The 20358-nt window shown below is 44.4% G+C and overlaps 1 protein-coding gene across 5 annotated transcripts in view; it reads right to left on the bottom strand.

Annotated features, from left to right (window-relative positions):
• WDR7 (WD repeat domain 7) overlaps positions 1 to 19191 on the bottom strand; it is a 385390-nt gene extending 366199 nt beyond the window's left edge. For 2 of the 5 annotated variants that reach the window (XM_073343602.1, XM_073343607.1), the window contains exon 1: positions 19001 to 19191. The gene's annotated coding sequence lies outside the window, so the exon portion shown is untranslated. Of the gene's footprint in view, positions 1 to 6041; positions 6195 to 17914; positions 17990 to 19000 lie in introns of all 5 variants that reach the window. The other 3 variants (XM_073343603.1, XM_073343604.1, XM_073343606.1) reach the window with 3 other exon arrangements.
• Between the last annotated feature and the right edge of the window lie 1167 nt (positions 19192 to 20358).

Genomic DNA, 20358 nt, shown 5'->3' with positions numbered 1-20358 from the left:
CATAGCTCAAACATTAATCCTGAATAAGAGAAATAACTGTGTATGTTTAATTAAGTAGCTACATCCAAAATATTAAGAGAAGTATGTGTAAGGGTAAGTCTATATTGCAATTAAAACCCAGGCTCATGGGGCTTGGGCTAAGTGGCTGTCTAACTGCAGAATAGATGCTGTAGCTCAATCTGGGAGGGTCCCAGGGCTTGAGCTGCAGACCGACCCCGAATGTCTACACCGCAATTAAACAGCCCTTTAGCCTGAGCCCTGTGAGAGCAAGTCAGCTTGCACAAGCCAGCTGCAGTTTTTTAATTGCTGTGTCCACATAAGCACAGTTGCCATAAATTCCAAACTTCACTTACCCACTTAGGGTGCTATGTATGGCGAGCTAAAGAAAAATGTGAAAAAACAAACATTTTTAAAAGGGAGTTTCACAGAAAAATCAGTAAACACTTAAGGGGGAAAAAAGACATATGAAACCCAGTTGTCCTCTTGAGTGTTATTGTCCCAATTTTGGAAACTCTGTCTATACTACCCGCCAGATTGGCAGACAGCGATCAATCCAGCGGGGGTTGATTTATCGTGTCTAGTCTAGATGCGATAAATTAACCGCCGGCCGCTCTCCCATCAACTCCGGTACTATACCGGAGCAAGAGGCACAAGCAGAGTTGATGGGGAAGTGGCAGCAGTCAATTCACTGCAGTGAAGACACTGTGGTGAGTAGATCTAAGTACTTCAACTTCAGCTATGTTATTCACGTAGCCGAAGTTGCGTAACTTAGATCGATCCTTCCCCCGCCGTGTAGACCAGGCCTAAGTTCAATCACTGAAGTGTGGAAAACAGGGATTTCAGTCGTGGTTAACTACAAGTGACAGGCTCAATGCCATCTTAAGAAGCAGCAGTTACTGATGTCTCCATAATATACACAAATATTTTGCACACACATTTATTAACAGAGTTTCAATTCTGTTTTCTATAGTAAAAGAAAAACTGATAAAATCATCAGTGTTAGCAGCTCAGGATTTAAGAGCATCCCTGCCACAAACTAATATGCACACACAGGAAGTCTTATATTACCAAGTTTATGTTCATATTTAGTCAGTGAGAAAGTAACTCCTTAAATTACAAGAGAGTCCAAAATGTCAGATAATCATATTAAACAAATACAATGTTTTTAAAACATTTTTACTATGCATTCTGCAGCTGGAAAAATCACTACTAAACAAATTTTAAACTCAAATGAGAGTCAAAATTTAGGAGATCAAATGCATTAATCTGGAAAATTATTTCAAATTACTTTCTGGTGCACAAATTTATGACTGACAGTTGGAAAGAAAGATAGATATGATCTGGGTTAAATTCCTAATCGAGCAAAGTTATTGTAATCCATGCATTTCCGAAACAAGGTGTGCTATTTGAAATTTTGGATTAAAAAAAATCTTATATAAACCTCTTTTATTCAAGCCAGAATCCTCTCTAAACTAAGTTGCATTTTCATTCTTAACAAGATATATCAAGTGGATCAATTGAGTCTAGAGGCCTCTCAACAGAAAACCAAAGAACAAGGTTGAGAGTTTTAAGAAACTGGATATTTATGACTGAACTCAAGCATGGGACACTTTTATATCACCTAATGTGTAAAATAGTAAATTAGTCACCACCAAACCAAGCAAGTTGGTATACTAAAGTATAACTGAAATCACCACCTGAGCAAGATGCTTCAGCATAATAAATCTAAGATGAGTTAAAAGCCTATCCTTAATGAGTCCATCACTCTTCCCCATGTCTCAAGCATGTAAACCATAGAACTTAACATGACACTAATGTGTCAGATATATTGCCTTTACTGTTTAAATTTTCAAATTTTGCACATGCTTTTAATTCCTTCAATTGAAAAACAAACTAGGGGAGTGTGGTATAGATGAAATTACTAAAAGGTGGGTGCACAACTGCTTGAAAGACTATATTCAAAGAGAAAAGGAGTACTTGTGGCACCTTAGAGACTAACCAATTTATTTGAGCATAAGCTTTCGTGAGCTACAGCTCACTTCATCGGATGCATACCGTGGAAACTGCAGCAGACTTTATATATACACAGAGAATATGAAACAATACCTCCTCCCACCCCACTGTCCTGCTGGTAATAGCTTATCTAAAGTGATCATCAGGTGGGCCATTTCCAGCACAAATCCAGGTTTTCTCACCCTCCACCCCCCCACACAAATTCACTCTCCTGCTGGTGATAGCCCATCCAAAGTGACAACTCTCTACACAATGTGCATGACAATCAAGTTGGGCTATTTCCTGCACAAATCCAGGTTTTCTCACATCCCCCCCAGGAGGGTTCCCTCAACCCACCTAGCAATATTGTTAACCTATCCAACTATACTCTCAGCCCAGCAGAAGCAGCTGTTCTATCTCGGGGCCTCTCCTTCTGCCCCTCCACCCCCACGAACATGATACAGTTCTGTGGTGACCTAGAATCCTATTTTCGACGTCTCCGACTCAAGGAATATTTCCAAAATACCTCTGAACAGCATACTAATCCACAGAGATCTCCCTACCAACACTACAGAAAGAGGGATTCTAGGTGGACTCCTCCTGAAGGTCGAAACAGCAGACTGGACTTGTACATAGAGTGCTTCCACCGACGTGCACGGGCTGAAATTGTGGAAAAGCAGCATCACTTGCCCCATAACCTCAGCCATGCGGAACGCAATGCCATCCACAGCCTCAGAAACAACTCTGACATCATAATAAAAAAGGCTGACAAAGGAGGTGCTGTCGTCATCATGAATAGGTCGGAATATGAACAAGAGGCTGCTCGGCAGCTCTCCAACACGAGTTTCTACAAGCCATTACCCTATGATCCCACTGAGAGTTACCAAAAGCAACTACAGCATTTGCTCAAGAAACTTCCTGAAAAAGCACAAGATCAAATCCGCACAGACACACCCCTGGAACCCAGACCTGGGATATTCTATCTACTACCCAAGATCCATAAACCTGGAAATCCTGGGCGCCCCATCATCTCAGGCATTGGCACCCTGACAGCAGGATTGTCTGGCTATGTAGACTCCCTCCTCAGGCCCTACGCTACCAGCACTCCCAGTTACCTTCGAGACACCACTGACTTCCTGAGGAAACTTCAATCCATCGGTGATCTTCCTGATAACACCATCCTGGCCACTATGGATGTAGAAGCCCTCTACACCAACATTCCACACAAAGATGGACTACAAGCCGTCAAGAACACTATCCCCGATAATGTCACGGCTAACCTGGTGGCTGAACTTTGTGACTTTGTCCTTACCCATAACTATTTCACATTTGGGGACAATGTATACCTTCAGATCAGCGGCACTGCTATGGGTACCCGCATGGCCCCACAGTATGCCAACATTTTTATGGCTGAGTTAGAACAACGCTTCCTCAGCTCTCGTCCCCTAAAGCCCCTACTCTACTTGCGCTATATTGATGACATCTTCATCATCTGGACCCATGGAAAAGAAGCCCTTGAGGAATTCCACCATGATTTCAACAATTTCCATCCCACCACCAACCTCAGCCTGGTCCAGTCCACACAAGAGATCCACTTCCTGGACACTACAGTGCTAATAAACAATGGTCACATAAACACCACCCTATACCGGAAACCTACTGACTGCTATTCCTACCTGCATGCCTCCAGCTTTCACCCTGACCACACCACACGATCCATCGTCTACAGCCAAGCTCTGTGATACAACCGCATTTGCTCCAACCCCTCAGACAGAGACAAACTCCTACAAGATCTCTGTCAAGCTTTCTTACAACTACAATACCCACCTGCAGAAGTAAAGTAACAGATTGATAGAGCCAGAAGAGTTCCCAGAAGTTACCTACTACAGGACAGGCCTAACAAAGAAAATAACAGAACGCCACTAGCCATCACCTTCAGCCCCCAACTAAAACCCCTCCAACGCATTATTAAGGATCTACAACCTATCCTAAAGGATGACCCAGCACTCTCACAAATCTTGGGAGACAGGCCAGTCCTTGCCTACAGACAGCCCCACAACCTGAAGCAAATACTCACCAGCAACCACACACCACACAACAAAAACACTAACCCAGGAACTTATCCTTGCAACAAAGCCCGTTGCCAACTGTGTCCACATATCTATTCAGGGGACACCATCACAGGGCCTAATAACATCAGCCACACTATCAGAGGCTCGTTCACCTGCACATCCACCAATGTGATATATGCCATCATGTGCCAGCAATCCCCTTCTGCCATGTACATTGGTCAAACTGGACAGTCTCTACGTAAAGGAATAAATGGACACAAATCAGATGTCAAGAATTATAACATTCATAAACCAGTCGGAGAACACTTCAATCTCTCTGGTCACGCAATCACAGACATGAAGGTCGCTATCTTAAAACAAAAAAACTTCAAATCCAGACTCCAGCGAGAAACTGCTGAATTGGAATTCATTTGCAAATTGGATACTATTAATTTAGGCTTAAATAGAGACTGGGAGTGGCTAAGTCATTATGCAAGGTAGCCTGTGTCCTCTTGTTTTTTCCTACCCCCCCCCCCCCAGATGTTCTGGTTTAACTTGGATTTAAACTTGGAGAGTGGTCAGTTTAGATGAGCTATTACCAGCAGGAGAGTGAGTTTGTGTGTGTATGGGGGTGGGGGGGATGTGAGAAAACCTGGATTTGTGCAGGAAATAGCCCAACTTGATTGTCATGCACATTGTGTAGAGAGTTGTCACTTTGGATGGGCTATCACCAGCAGGAGAGTGAATTTGTGTGGGGGGGTGGAGGGTGAGAAAACCTGGATTTGTGCTGGAAATGGCCCACCTGATGATCACTTTAGATAAGCTATTACCAGCAGGACAGTGGGGTGGGAGGAGGTATTGTTTCATATTCTCTGTGTATATATAAAGTCTGCTGCAGTTTCCACGGTATGCATCCGATGAAGTGAGCTGTAGCTCACGAAAGCTTATGCTCAAATAAATTGGTTAGTCTCTAAGGTGCCACAAGTACTCCTTTTCTTTTTGCGAATACAGACTAACACGGCTGCTACTCTGAAACCTATATTCAAAGAGTAGTTATGAATGGTTTGTTGTCAAATGGGAAGAATGCATCTATTAGAGTCCCGCAGGGTCTGTCCTGGGTCTGATACTATTCAATATTTTCATTAAGGACTCAGATAATGTAATGGAGAACATGCTTACAAAATTTGTGAATGGCATCAAGCTGAGAGGGATTGTAAACACTTTGGAGGACAGGATCAGAATTCAAAATCACCTTGATAAATTTGAGAACTGATCTGAAATCAACAAGATGAAATTAAATAAAAAGATAAACAAAGAACTACACTTACAAGGAAAAATCAAATGCACAAATACAAAATGGGAAAGAACTGGCTATACAGTATTACCACAGAAAAGGATCTGGGGATTATAGTGGATCACAAATTGAACATGAGCCAACAATGTGATGCAGTTGCAAGAAAGGCTGACACTCTTCAGAAAGAGTATTAAAGCAGCATTATAGGTTAGACATGGGAGGTAATTATCCCGCTCTACTAAGCAAAGGCGAGACTTCAGCTGGAGTAGTATGACCAGTATTGGGCACTACACTTTAGGAAATACGTGGATGAACTGAGGAGAGTTCAGAGAAGGTCAACAAAAATGATAAAAGATTTAGAAAAATCAACCTATGAGGAAAGGTTAAAAAACTGGACATGTTTAGTCTTAAGAAAAGAAGACTGAAGGGGGACCTAATAACAGTCTTCAAATGTGTTAAGGGCTGTTACAAAAAGAATAATGATCAATTGGTCCCCAAGTTTGTTGAAGGTAGGACTGGGAAGAATTGGCTTAATCTACACACAGCAAGGGAGATTTTGGTTACATTTGGGCAAAAACTAACTATACAGACAATTAAGTACAGGAATAGGTTGCCAAGTGAAGATGTGGAATCCCCATGACTGAAGGTTTTTAAGAAAAGGTTGGCCAAACACTTGTCAGTGACCGTCTAGACTCTAGGCTTACCTTGTCCTGCTTCAGTGCAAAGGATGGACTAGATCACCTGCTAACATCTCTTCCAGCACTAAATTTCTTCGATCCTATGATACGGCATTATCATGGCTTGAAAAATCCACTCATCAATTTGCCTGGGATGAGTGCCATCAACCTCTGTAGAATCTAAGTTTGCATTTAAAATAAAATTAGTTCCTAATCCTTACTATTGTGAAGATAACTTTCTGAACATGAATCAAGCACAAACAGATATGATTCCTGCGTGTGAAAAAGCTGCTGGACCTTTTTACTACTCATGACTTCTCCAAGGTGCAGTAGAACTTTCAGTGCAGACAGTCTGTTCAGACAAAACTTTGGTACTGGAGCTGTTCACCATAAAAGAGAACCTAAATGGATGCTGAGGCGGGGTACATTTCTCAGACACAAAACAGGAATACACCCAAACAAAAATTAATCCATGATAGGAATCGCAGTATCTAGATAGGAGGGGGTTTTCTCACCAGTGCATTGCCTCTGGACAATGACATTCACCATCTTCGGTGCCAGTCATTAAATCTACTTGCTAATCCTCTGCGTATTTACTCCTGAGGACATTCTATGCCAAAAAATCAAAAATTCTGTGCCAAAAAAATTAAAATTCTGCGCACAAGATTTTAAAATTCTGCAAATTTTATTTGTCTAATAAATGTGGAGGCTCCAGCATGGCATTGGGGAGCACAAGTCACTGCTGCACAGAGGTGGGAGATCACTGTGCAGCTCCCCTGCCCCACAGGACATGGACTCAGCGGTGAGGCTGCACCCAATCCTGACACAGAACAAGGACTGGGCCTGCCCCAGAAACATCCCAAGGCCCTGTTCCTCCATGCCAGGTGCACCAGGTGTGGGAGGCAGGCTCAGCAATGCAGGATCCAAATGTGGAGGGGCTTAGTGTGGGGTGATCCAGGTGTGAGCTGAGAGGGTTCTGTGTGGGGCAATCTGGGTGCAGACAGTTCAGTGGGGAAATGCAGGTGCAGAGGGGATGTGGATGCACTGGGGCTTGTTGGGCAGTTTTGGGTGCAATGGTAATGGAACTCTACAGGGGGATGCTGGGGGGAGTGGGGATCTTGGTGCAACTGGTTGGGTCTCGGTGGGGTAGGGATCTGGGGGGCGGGTGGCTTGTTGTGGGGCTCATCAGGGGGGCTCTGAGTGCAGGGGGGTAAGGTTTGGCAGGAGGGTCTGGGTATGAGGAGGTCTAGATGCATGGGGGTAGGACAGACCAGGGAGCAGCACCCTGTACAGGGATCCCTCCCCCTGCAGCTAAGGAACAAAGGGTGCAGGAAGCGGGAGGTAGGGGAAAGAGAGTTTGCAGAACTTCCTGCAGCTGGGAGAGAAATCTGGAGGTGGGTCTGACCCAGCCCTGGATGGCGTACAGGGCAAGAGGAAGTCTCGTCCTCCCTGGTCCAGCCCAGACTAGCAGCTGAGCTGGGCGCAGGGTAGAAATCACCAGCCGGGTCTTCCCTAATCCCACCTCCTGCCCCATAGTGATTTACCTCTCTGCCAGCTGCCCTGGGCACCTAAAACATACTGCTGGAGAGGGTCGCATGACCGCTCTTGGGTCTTCCCTGTCAGAAAACCATTTTTCTGCAGGGAAGCAAAGAAATCTGCAGAGGACATTAATTCTGCACAAGCGCAGTGGCACAGGATTCCCCCAGGAGTACATATTAGATGACTGGTAATATTTCCATGCCCTGGATGCAAGTAGGAAGAGGGATGTGTTTAAGATTGGACATCTACATATGCATGTACATATCTGTGACAACTATGGGAAAGATGATTAAGATATGTTTTTAAAAAGTACTGTTTTGCAAGAGATTTTAAAATTAAATAGAAAGTTTGTTGACAATCTTACAACTAAAAGTATGCATTTTTTTTTTAATTGCAGGGGGCCTAACTAGTTGCTTTGGGAGTGCTGAAGCACAGGAATCTTTCACCATTTTAGCATGCTTAATCCAGGAGTTAATTTTCAAAATAATAGCTAGTCTTGGCTATGAACTCAACACCAACACACTAGGCTCAGTTCTTCTACAAAATGGAAAATTTTAGGTTTATTCTACATGCTTATACTAAATAACAATTTCCGTGCTGTCTTGTGCACCGTGTGCCAATGCCTTCTAAAATCTACATTAGAACGCACCATAATTTGAAATATCACAAGATGGATCTGGTTAACAGAAAAGCAAAATGAAATACACTGAACCCCCCAAATGTCAGTTTCCACAATTCGAAATGGGGTTATAATGATAACCTACTTAATTGGAATGTTAATCTTAAATCATTAAAGTTTGTAAAATGCTTTGGTCTCCTCAAATGGAAGGCATGACTGAATGGAAAAGCATTTTTAATAGACGTATTATCTTCATATAGATTCTTTTAGGAAATTATATGAGGCTTAATTAATATTTGTAAATGTCACTAAAACCCTTGTATTAAAGCTGCTGTGGAAGTAAAAAAATATTAGTATTATTAACAGTCTGAAAACCCAAAATTCAGTTCACAGATCAGTGCTGATGTCATGGGTGGTGGTCATCTCTGTATTTGTGTGATACCAAATCTAAAATAGGCATATTTGAATTCCACTGACAATGCAAAAAAAAAGTATAATAATGTTCTAAATAGAGAAAAATACAATTGGTAGAGAACGTAATGTTTTCTTTCTAGTCCTTCTGATTTATGTTGCACTAACATATGTAGTGATTATACACATTTTTAAACATACATTTATTTAATAATTGTAATGTTTCTTTTTGGAGCTGTTATGGTCTGAGACCACATTTGATTTACAAACACTTCAGTACACAGATTGTTTGTGATTAATCATATTGGCATCAGCACCAATCCAAGAACCATGCCAAAAGTGTATGCTTTTAAAAGCAACAACAATAATTTGCCCAAGGTCAGACAGAAAGTCTGTAGCAATCAGCAATAGAACCCAGATGCCTTGACTCCCAGGACTGTGTTTTCACCACTAGATGATGCCACCCGCACATGCTGGTTGTTCAATAAATACAGTCAGTACCAATCAATTTATTAGTTGTAACTCAAACGTTTCTGAAGTTTCTCAGCAGTTACAGAATACATTTGCATTCAGTCAAACCCTGCAACCACCTCCATCAGCACTGTTTTGGTTTCAGAGGCTTTCTTGGCCCTGGTCTACACTAGGACGTTAGGTCGAATTTAGCAGCGTTAAATCTATGTAAACCTGCACCCGTCCACACAATGAAGCCCTTTATTTCGACTTAAAGGGCTCTTAAAATCGATTTCCTTACTCCACCCCTGACAAGTGGATTAGCGCTTAAATCGACGTTGCCGGCTCGAATTTGGGGTACTGTGGACACAATTCGATGGTAATGGCCTCCGGGAGCTATCCCAGAGTGCTCCATTCTGACCGCTCTGGACAGCACTCTCAACTCAGATGCACTGGCCAGGTAGACTGGAAAAGAACCGCGAACTTTTGAATCTCATTTCCTGTTTAGCCAGTGTGGCAAGCTGCAGGTGACCATGCAGAGCTCATCAGCAGAGGTGACCATGATGGAGTCCCAGAATCACAAAAGAGCTCCAGCATGGACCGAACGGGAGGTACGGGATCTGATCGCTGTTTGGGGAGAGGAATCCGTGCTATCAGAACTCCGTTCCAGTTTTCGAAATGCCAAAACCTTTGTCAAAATCTCCCAGGGCATGAAGGACAGAGGCCATAACAGGGACCCGAAGCAGTGCCGCGTGAAACTGAAGGAGCTGAGGCAAGCCTACCAGAAAACCAGAGAGGTGAACAGCTGCTCTGGGTCAGAGCCCCAAAAATGCCATTTCTATGATGAGCTGCATGCCATTTTAGGGGGTTCAGCCACCACTACCCCAGCCGTGTTGTTTGACTCCTTCAATGGAGATGGAGGCAATACGGAAGCAGGTTTTGGGGACGAAGAAGATGAGGAGGAGGAGGAGGTTGTAGATAGCTCACAGCAAGCAAGCGGAGAAACCGGTTTTCCCGACAGCCAGGAACTGTTTCTCACCCTAGACCTGGAGCCAGTACCCCCCGAACCCACCCAAGGCTGCCTCCTGGACCCAGCAGGCGGAGAAGGGACCTCTGGTGAGTGTACCTTTTAAAATACTATACATGGTTTAAAAGCAAGCATGTGAAAGGATTACTTTGCCCTGGCATTTGCGGTTCTCCTAGATGTAGTCCTAAAGACTTTGCAAAAGGTTTCTGGGGAGGGCAGCCTTATTGCGTCCTTCATGGTAGGACACTTTACCACTCCAGGCCAGTAACACGTACTCGGGAATCATTGTAGAACACAGCATTGCAGTGTATGTTTGCTGGCATTCAAACAACGTCCGTTCTTTATCTCTCTGTGTTATCCTCAGGAGAGTGAGATATAATTCATGGTCACCTGGTTGAAATAGAGTGCTTTTCTCCAGGGGACACTCAGAGGAGCCCATTCCTGCTGGGCTGTTTGCCTGTGGCTAAACAGAAATGTTCCCCGCTGTTAGCCACAGGGAGGGGGGAAGGTTGAGGGGGTAGTCACGCGGTGGGAGGAGGCAAAATGCGACCTTGTAACGAAAGCACATGTGCTATGTATGTAATGTTAACAGCAAGGTTTACCCTGAAAGAGTGTAGCCACTGTTTTATAAAATGTGTCTTTTTAAATACCGCTGTCCCTTTTTTTTTCTCCAACAGCTGCATGTGTTTCAATGATCACAGGATCTTCTCCTTCCCAGAGGCTAGTGAAGCTTAGAAAGAAAAAAAACGCACTCACGATGAAATGTTCTCCGAGCTCATGCTGTCCTCCCACACTGACAGAGCACAGACGAATGCGTGGAGGCAAATAATGTCAGAGTGCAGGAAAGCACGAAATGACCGGGAGGAGAGGTGGAGGGCTGAAGAGAGTAAGTGGCGGGCTGAAGACAGGGCTGAAGCTCAAATGTGGCGGCAGCGTGATGAGAGGAGGCAGGATTCAATGCTGAGGCTGCTGCAGGACCAAACCAGTATGCTCCAGTGTATGGTTGAGCTGCAGCAAAGGCAGCTGGAGCACAGACTGCCACTGCTGCCCCTCTGTAACCAACCGCCCTCCTCCCCAAGTTCCATAGCCTCCTCACCCAGACGCCCAAGAATGCGGTGGGGGGGCCTCCGGCCAACCAGCCACTCCACCACAGAGGATTGCCCAAAATAAAGAAGGCTATCATTCAATAAATTTTAAAGTTGTAAACTTTTAAAGTGCTGTGCTTAAAGTGCTGTGTGGCATTTTCCTTCTCTCCTCCACCACCCCTCCTGGGCTACCTTGGTAGTCATCCCCCTATTTGTGTGATGAATGAATAAAGAATGCATGAATGTGAAGCAACAATGACTTTATTGCCTCTGCAAGCGGTGATTGAAGGGAGGAGGGGCGGGTGGTTAGCTTACAGGGAAGTAGAGTGAACCTAGGGGCGGGGGGTTTCATCAAGGAGAAACAAACAGAACTTTCACACCGTAGCCTGGCCAGTCATGAAACTGGTTTTCAAAGCTTCTCTGATGCGTACCGCGCCCTCCTGTGCTCTTCTAACCGCCCTGGTGTCTGGCTGCGCGTAACCAGCAGCCAGGCGATTTGCCTCAACCTCCCACCCTGCCATAAACGTCTCCCCCTTACTCTCACAGATATTGTGGAGCACACAGCAAGCAGTAATAACAGTGGGAATATTGGTTTCGCTGAGGTCTAAGCGAGTCAGTAAACTGCGCCAGCGTGCCTTTAAACGTCCAAATGCACATTCTACCACCATTCTGCACTTGCTCAGCCTGTAGTTGAACAGCTCCTGACTACTGTCCAGGCTGCCTGTGTACGGCTTCATGAGCCATGGCAGTAAGGGGTAGGCTGGGTCCCCAAGGATACATATAGGCATTTCAACATCCCCAACAGTTATTTTCTGGTCTGGGAATAAAGTCCCTTCCTGCAGCTTTTGAAACAGACCAGAGTTCCTGAAGATGCAAGCATCATGCACCTTTCCCGGCCATCCCACGTTGATGTTGGTGAAACGTCCCTTGTGATCCACCAGAGCTTGCAGCACTATCGAAAAGTACCCCTTGCGGTTTATGTACTCGGCGGCTTGGTGCTCCGGTGCCAAGATAGGGATATGAGTTCCGTCTATAGCCCCACCACAGTTAGGGAATCCCATTGCAGCAAAGCCATCCACTATGACCTGCACATTTCCCAGGGTCACTACCCTTGATATCAGCAGATCTTTGATTGCGTGGGCTACTTGCATCACAGCAGCCCCCACTGTAGATTTGCCCACTCCAAATTGATTCCCAACTGACCGGTAGCTGTCTGGCGTTGCAAGCTTCCACAGGGCTATCGCCACTTGCTTCTCAACTGTGAGGGCTGCTCTCATCTTGGTATTCATGCGCCTCAGGGCAGGGGAAAGCAAGTCACAAAGTTCCATGAAAGTGCCCTTACGCATGCGAAAGTTTCGCAGCCACTGGGAATCGTCCCAGACCTGCAACACTATGCGGTCCCACCAGTCTGTGCTTGTTTCCCGAGCCCAGAATCGGCGTTCCACAGCATGAACCTGCCCCATTAGCACCATGATGCATGCATTGGCAGGGCCCATGCTTTCACAGAAATCTGTGTCCATGTCCTGATCACTCATGTGACCGCGCTGACGTCGCCTCCACGCCCGGTATCACTTTGCCAGGTTCTGGTGCTGCATATACTGCTGGATAATGTGTGTGGTGTTTAATGTGCTCCTAATTGCCAAAGTGAGCTGAGCGGCCTCCATGCTTGCCTTGGTATGGCGTCCGCACAGAAAAAAGGCGCGGAACGATTGTCTGCCGTTGCTCTGACAGAGGGAGGGGCGACTGACGACACGGCTTTCAGGGTTGGCTTCAGGGAGCTAAAATCAACAAAGTGGGTGTCTTTACATCAAGGAGTATTTCAGGCAGGACTTCACGGAGGGTTCCAATAAGAAATGGTGCACCTAAGTTATCGTTCTTATTGGAACAAGGAGGTTAGCCTGGCCTCTGATTGATACATGGCTAGATTTACCTCGCTGCACCTTCTCTGTGAGTGACTGCAGTGTGACCTAGAGGAATGAGTCCCCTAGACAGGGGAGGAGGCAAATGAGTACAAAACAAATCTGGTCTATTTCTTGTTTTGACCCACTCCATCTATCTTTTACATCTTTGGCTGGCAGCAGACGGTGTAGAAGGACTGCATGCCATCCACATCTCATGGCTGCTCGGCAGAAGATGGTACAGTACGACTGCTAGCAATCCTCATCTCTTGCCTGCCTGGCAGAAGATGGTACAGTACGACTGCTAGCAGTCCGTATCGCCTGCCCGCTCACCATAAGACGGTTCAATAGGACTGACTGCAGGACTAAAGAGAATGACCTGGTCAAGTCACTCCAAATTTAGTCCCTGCGCCCATGTCTGCCCAGGCGCTCCCAGCCGACGTGGCCAGGAGCACCTCGGACACGACGAGGACGACTACCAATCGTATTGCACCGTCTGCTGCCAGAAGGCAATGGGTTGCTGCTACTGTGCAGCAAAGCCGTACCGCGTCTGCCAGCACCCAGGAGACATAGGGTGACGGTTACCTGAGCGGGCTCCATGCTTGCCGTGGTATGGCGTCTGCACAGGTAACTCAGGAAAAAAGGCGCAAAATGATTGTCTGCCCTTGCTTTCACGGAGGGAGGGAGGGAACGGGGGCCTGACGATATGTACCCAGAACCACCCGCGACAATATTTTAGCCCCATCAGGCATTGGGATCTCAACCCAGAATTCCAATGGGCAGCGGAGACTGCGGGAACTGTAGGATAGCTACCCACAGTGCAACGCTCCGGAAGTCGACTCTAGCCTCGGTACTGTGGAAGCGCTCCGCCGAGTTAATGCACTTAATGCACTTAGAGCATTTTCTGTGGGGACACACACACTCGAATATATAAAACCGATTTCTAAAAAACCGACTTCTATAAATTCGACCTTATTCCGTAGTGTAGACATACCCTTGGTACAGACATTATTAGGGTAGAAGACCAACAAATTCCAAAACATGTTTACTGAAGACTGTTGCTACATGGCCAGCAACCATGTGGTCACCAAAACCTTCAGTGGCACAATAAGATTGCCTGTGATGGACATAAATTGAATATACAGCCAGATCACATTAAGGACCTAGGTGGCAACTGATCAGCAAGGAGGCAACATCCCTTTGGGATTTTCCATGATGATGATGATTTACATTCAGCTTTTATCTAATTTAAATGCACCCAAATGCTTTCCTTACTTATTATAAAAATTAAAAGAAAGAAAATTATATATTTTATACGTATCCAAATAACTATAAAAGTGTCAACGGTGGAAATGCCTTTGAATCACCACAATAAATACAGTTTTAGAGTGCATACATTGCATTATACTAAGTACAATAAAATTATTTTGAAGACAGATCTTTCATTTTGACACATATCACAGACTATTACTATCATCTGGGTTGACAGGTGGTAAGCGTAGAACATTCTACCAGAATAGGGAATGACAATTATTCCCGTGTACTTTAGCCACTCAATGTATTGAATTGCAAATAGCAGCTACATGACTTCAATACTGTCTTAAGATGTACAGATTCACAGACAAAATACAAGTGAAGAAAGCACTGCAAGAATCCAAATTCTTTTAGGCAGTTTTTCATTACAGCAACTATAAGAAACAGCAAGAGGAGGAATCCTCAATTCTAAGAGCACAATTAATTCCAACTAAAAATCCATTTCTTTACAACATTATAGCACAATCAAAAAGTGAATTTCTTGTTGTGCTAGCACAGCAGGATATTACTTACACGCAAGAAGCCAGCAGCCAGACCATGCAAAAATATATTCAGGTTGGCAAGTTTTAATGAAACTTCCTCCACCCCCACCCACACAGAAAGGAACTGAAGAGAAGAGTTAACAGCTGGTGAGTTAAACTGAAAATTTATTCATTTTATGATGCTCAATTCTGGACATCTGATGACAAAAAATTAAAGAAGCTGTCAAGAGGACTTGATGTATCTATAGACTAACAACAGGATACAAAGACTCTCACCTCCAAAACCCTAATCCTGCTAACTTACACAGATGCTTAACCATGAGTAGGCCAACTGAAGTCAATGGGACTGGTTGTGGTAGTAAGGTTATGTACATTCATAACTGTTTGTAGGATCAGGTACCATGTCACTATTTTGAACTTGGCCCAAGTTTGTAGGCTGCGTAGGGGCTCACATAAACTGAGTAGATGGTTTCAATCCAGGTACTATGCATGGGTATACAATGATTGCAACCTACCTGTCAGTCTCATCAGGCTGACCAAGCATTAAATTGGCCTGGAAAATTACCCTAAAGGTAAAAGGTTAGTTAATCTTAGTAGCTCACCTGAGATAAGGCGCTTAAATATACAGCAATGGGTACAGTATAAACTCTTGGTGTGGTGTACATTCATTAATTCTCTATCTAAACATTTCAGAAAAGTCTGAAATATCTGTGGAACATTAATAAAATCACAGTTGGCAAAATGAAAATGAATTACCTCATTCTGGGGAGGAAACTATTCTATTCTAGGTGTCATGAATTTAAAGCTCCACTCCATCACACTTAGATGAATTAATTTTATCACGCTTAATTTTATGTAAAAAGAAAAGGAGTACTTGTGGCACCTTAGAGACTAACAAGTACTCCTTTTCTTTTTGCGAATACAGACCAACACGGCTGCTACTCCGAAACCTTAATTTTATGTGTGAGTAGTCCAGTTGTGTATACCCGTTAAGTTTTTGCAGGATCCAGATTCAATATTTTTTAAAAAAAACTATACAGAATGCATGAAAGTTTAACTACCTTTACTCATTTCAATGATAATTTTTGTCTTAACCTTGGAATTAAATTAATCTACAAGTACTTCATATCTAAAAAGGCCAAGGTTTTAAATTTTCTTAGATATCTATCTATCTATATCTATATCACTCTTCTCTCATTTTGTCAATTCTCAAATGCCACCCTGGGTCATTTGTCTGTCTTATCTCCTATTGCATCTTATCATAAACCTATGGTGTGACCTCTCTAGGGCAGGGACTGTCTTCTTGTTACTTGTTTCTATAGTCCTAATACAATGGGTCTTGATTGGGTCTTATGTACTACCGTACAACAAATAAAGATAATAATTCACTGAACACTATTGCCAAACAAATACCAAATCAATCATAAATAGACTTTCTAAAATTAGGACCTTACTTGCTTGCAAAACAATCATAAAATATTAGCAGCCCAGACAAGATCTACACCTTAAAACTTTAATCATGATAGTAAAGATAATGAAAAAGCTAAAGATGGATATTTTACTCACCCCAGCTGTGTGAGTGAATAGAATTATTAAAGTCATACATGTGCAGACTACTATAATTTTTAATATTAATATGAGATTAAGGCTGAACATACCTGCTACGGTTGCTTACATGAGAAGATGAATTATTTCTAGTTTCTCATTTTATAAAATCACTTACATAGCATTAATTTTAGCCAGCTTTTAAAAGCATCTCATTTCTGTAATGAAGGGTTTTTTCCTTGATGATGACTTTAAAAATCTCACTTTCATTTTTTCTCAAAAAACCTTCCTCATTGAAGGTGTCACATGAAGTACAAGTTACTCAAGGCAGTTATGAAACTAGATTTAAAACTCCTTGCTATTTCCTAAGATTATCTTGCCTTCTATTATGAAAGGAATTCATAAAACAATAGGGATCATGTTATGATGACTTTTCTTGTACAACTCATACACATTTCCCTAATCAGGAGTTATTTTTAAAGCTACTAAATTTCTTAGAGAACTTCCGAGAATTTAGAAATCAAAAGGTACTGTATCATATAAGCAGTCACCCTATACTGTTATCTATAGAGTGCCTTAACGTACATGGGTGTATTATACAAACATACGATGACAATTATCATCATCTTTCTTTCTATCCTGAAACTTGTGGAAGGAGGAAGAAGTGGAGGTTCCCTCTATTCATGAGTGATATCTAAAGCTATCAGCAATTCCTAAAACAAGATCACAACATTCATTGACCAAAAGGTGCTACCATAACTCAGTTTACTGAATTCATTTAATCTCTAACCTAGTCAGAGGCTGTGCTGCTGTAGCAAGATCTATACTCCAAGGTTCTGATCTTGCAAAGAGTTATACAAGTGCTTAACTTTATGAACTTCAGTCCTGTTTACTTCAGTTAGGTTACATACCTGCACAAATTAAGCATGTGCATAAATCTTCACAGGAATAGATCCTAAATCTGCAAATAAGTCGCCATCATTTGCAGTCACCCTCTTGTTCATGTTCCTGTCCTAACACACAGGGAAATTCCTCCCACGGGGAAAAAATTCTAAAAGATACAACAGGCAATGAGCTCTGTGTTGGCTGACATCTGACCCGCATGAAATGTCATGTAAATCCACCAAGTGCTATGTAGGTACAAGGATCTGCTTTCACAACAATAGTTTATAGAGGAAAACAATGGCTATGAAATCCTGAAATCTGGACGGAGAGGAATGAGTTCCTGATTGGCAGCAAGTCACTACCAAAAGTTACTAATTCCTAAAGACTACCCTGTAACAGGGGATTTGCTTTAAATGAGTAATAGGTGCCATCATACCCCATTAAGTGATTCTATAATTAGGGCCCTACCAAATTCATGGCAGTGAAAAACACATCATGGACCATGAAATCTGATCTCCCCTGTGAAATCTGGCACCTAGTTGAGGCCCTAAGCAGGGCTCCAACTGCTAGTCCCGGATGGGGATGGGGAGGAACAAGACTTCCTCTTCCCCTGAAGGGGCTACTCCTGGGATGGGTCAGACTCACCTCCAGAATCTCCCCCAGCTGCAGGAAGCTCCACGGTTCGAGCTGTTACCTCCACCCCCATGAGGCAGGAGACTGCTGGGAAAACCGGACATATGGTAATCCACCCCTACCATACCCTGAGATCCTCACTTCTACGCTGCTGGTGGTGGTGGTGCTGGCTTTAGAGCTGGGCTCCCGGTCAGCAGCCTTCCTCTCTGGTTGCCCAGCTCTGAAGGCAACACCCCTGCCAGCAGCCAGGCAGAAGTACAGGTGGCAATCCCATGACCTGCCTACAATAGCCTTGCAACCCCCCCATGCTGCCTGCCTTTTGGGTCCCACAGGAACCCCAGGGTTACTAAATGGTGAAATTTCAGACATAAACTGAAAACCTGAAATTGACAAATTTTAAAAACCCCTGTCCATGAAATGGACCAAAATGGAATTTGGTAGGGTGTTATCTATAATACTTGTGGTGATGGAAAGTATCCACAACTCATATAAAACCTGGTACCACTTGTAAATCTGTTTCCCCTCCACAGGCATTATATTCCAATATGCAAAAAGAATACCCCTCCCAATATTGTAACCACATGTTGTACTCATGGAAACTCACCTCTTACTGAGCCCAATTTCTAGAAGAGTACTAATTCATAAAGGAATATAACTGTTTGGAAAGTGAAAGCCGTAACACAATTAACTGAATGAATAAGGTCTGGTGACAGCAATGAGTCTGCAACTCAGCCAGATCCTGAACCCCCTGACTGGGGCAATTCCAAGAGGACGTTAGCAAGTGTCTGCAACCCACTCAAATCCCCTGAAATGACACAGCTGACACCCAGCTGAGCTGCAAGGGGGTGCCAGGCAACCCCTGTATCGTCTTCGCCGTCCCGTCCCCCCCAAGCTGGGCTCACGCTGCGGGGGGGCAGGATTGCCAGGCAGAGCTCAGCCCCAAGGGGGGCTCGTGCTGCGGGGAGGGGAGGTGCCAGGCAGAGCAAAACCCCGGCGAGGGAGGTCACACTCGGAGAAGGAGACAAAGCCTCCTGCACAGAAGTGGGGGTCCCCCATGGGACTAGGGCAGTTACCCCTCCCCCCAAGTGCGGCACTCACCTGTCCAGGCAGGACCCGATCTTGCCGCAGTCTGTGGTGTGGTGTGGTGTGCGGCCCGGCCCTGGCCCTGGCCCCTACTCGCGGGGATGGGGCTGCCCAGGGCTCTCTGCCCCCCGCTCGGGTGCAGTAAATCAGCTGACAAGCTCCAGCCAGCCGCCGTGACTCCCACAGCAAGTGTCGCAAAGCCTCGCCGCAGTGACTGACGGCAGGTTGAGGAATCGGCGTAACTATGGAGACCACAGCGGCGTGCCCCCCTCCCCCTTTGGTGGACGGGCGGAGCGTTACGGCTGCAGTGCTGCGTGGGGGGGTGTGGCTGGGGCGCTTCGGCTTCCAGAGCGCCCCGCCTTGGGGAGCGGGCGGTGCCTGGTGCAGGAGACAATGACCGTCTTTGGAGAGCGCTTTATATTATGTGGTCATTGCGTTCTCACAGGGCCCAGCAACCTAGTCATGGGCTAAGCTAAGTCAGGAACAGGTCCTCTTATCTCAGAGTATCTCCGCGCCGGGAGTTCCTCTGGGATAACTAATAGCTATCGAAAATAAACGCGTCTTTGATAATAGGCTCTTCAGTCTAGCATAGGAAGGGATAACACGCTCTGATGGTTGGAGCTAGACAAATTCAGACTGGCAATATTGAGGTGTAAATTTGTAATGGCGAGAGTAATTACCTATTGGAATAATTTATGGAGTGTGGACGTGGTTTCACCACCACTGACCATTTTTAAATCAAGGTTGGATGTTTTTATAAACCATTAAGAATGTTGAGGGTGGGGGAAGAGTTCTGTTTCCTGTGTTATACAGGAAATCAGACTAGATGATCACAGTGTTCCTTTCTGGCCTTGGAGTCTGTGAACTAATAAATATTCCAGAATAACTAATAATTATTCCACAAGAGCTAGTTCAGTAAATTTTAAAGTGCAGACAAGCTCTAAACACTGGAGAGTTAGGACAGAGTGCCCACCCATGTGGGGAGTAACTACTTTGTGGGTATTGTAGTTTATCTATGAAGAATATGTGTTTGTTAAAGTACCTACGGGGAAAATACTTATTAGAGAGTATGGGCGCCTGATGATAGTTCCCAGTAACTTCCCGGACTCCGTTTTTTGGGGGGAATACTTGCTACTTAACAGAGATGTTGTGCGAACTAATAAATTAATCTTTGTAAAAATGTAAAGAGCTACCTTAAAGTTATTTTTATAACCTGTAAGACAGTACCTATAAGAGTATTTAATGATTGTAAATTGAGCATGCAATAAAACTGGTGGTCGTCCCATTCCAGGGTGCAATTCAGACTAGTGAGGGGTTGTGTCACCACCTACCCTACATCCTTGGGTGCCTCACAATGCTTTGCTGCTAAAGTT

Source organism: Lepidochelys kempii, chromosome 5 (assembly GCF_965140265.1).
Source record: "Lepidochelys kempii isolate rLepKem1 chromosome 5, rLepKem1.hap2, whole genome shotgun sequence".
NCBI classification, from domain to species: domain Eukaryota; kingdom Metazoa; phylum Chordata; order Testudines; family Cheloniidae; genus Lepidochelys; species Lepidochelys kempii.
This window is presented reverse-complemented; position numbering and strand designations above follow the sequence as displayed.